The 824-nt window shown below is 35.1% G+C and overlaps 1 long non-coding RNA gene across 1 annotated transcript in view; it reads left to right on the top strand.

The window, feature by feature from the left end:
* Positions 1-824, top strand: part of LOC103746025 — a 15,469-nt gene that overhangs the window by 13,058 nt on the left and 1,587 nt on the right. The window contains exon 5 of the long non-coding RNA XR_607779.3: positions 318-356. This is a non-coding gene — a long non-coding RNA (protein Hook homolog). The remainder of the gene's footprint in view (positions 1-317; positions 357-824) is intronic.

The following is an 824-nucleotide window of genomic DNA, read 5'->3' as shown; positions in this document are numbered from 1 at the left end:
GAAAAAAAATCTTATGATGACTGAAAGTTTTCACCAGCTTCCCAATAACTATGTATATCTGACTTTTTCTAGTTTATGAACCACATGCTTAGTTTTATGCCCCCCTTAGTTTTATATAGTAATTCCACAAAATGTTCTAAAATGAAGACAAACGTGGAGACTTTGAAAAGCTTGTTCAAAGGGAGCCGTTATGTATGTGTTGCATTATCACTGGCTCACAAGCAAGTATTAGGTCTGAAGATGAAATTGGAGGCACCCACTACCTCAAAGCGTCCTACCAATCAGGCTCTCAACACCAAAATTTTATCTATTTGCAGCTTAAAAGAAGAATTAAATACCGTGAGAATAGCAGCCAAGTGAGTAAAAGAAAACCACCAAAGCCGGGGTGCTTCTCCTGCTGATCAGATAGATGGCTGATCAGTCTGTCGCTTACAACATTCTGAGTTGACCAGGTAGTGGGTTTAGCAGTGTTGTTATGTAAGCAATGCAAAGAGCCTATGTTTGTTCTCAGTGTATTTTTGAACCTATAGACAGTGATTACTATATATCCTTTCTATAGTCTTATGTTATTAGGGATAAACAAACACCTTGATATTATGTACTGTTATCATTATGGGTTATTTATATGCTACTTCAAAATTTACAGCACTTTACTAATATCAATTAATATTATTTTACTAATATTTCTCCCTCTTCTACTTTACTGTGGCATTTTCTATTAATACTGTTATGTCATGAGTCTGAAGTTCTAGTCTGGAAATATGCTTGTAACTAAACTAGGTTGATCTACTGGTCACACTAAGTCATTCTTTTATAACAACACT

The sequence above is a fragment of the Nannospalax galili genome, unplaced genomic scaffold (genome assembly GCF_000622305.1).
Source record: "Nannospalax galili isolate Female #2095 unplaced genomic scaffold, S.galili_v1.0 scaffold6044, whole genome shotgun sequence".
NCBI classification, from domain to species: domain Eukaryota; kingdom Metazoa; phylum Chordata; class Mammalia; order Rodentia; family Spalacidae; genus Nannospalax; species Nannospalax galili.
The sequence above is the reverse complement of the archived record's forward strand: the minus strand, read 5'-3'. Positions and strand labels throughout refer to the sequence as shown.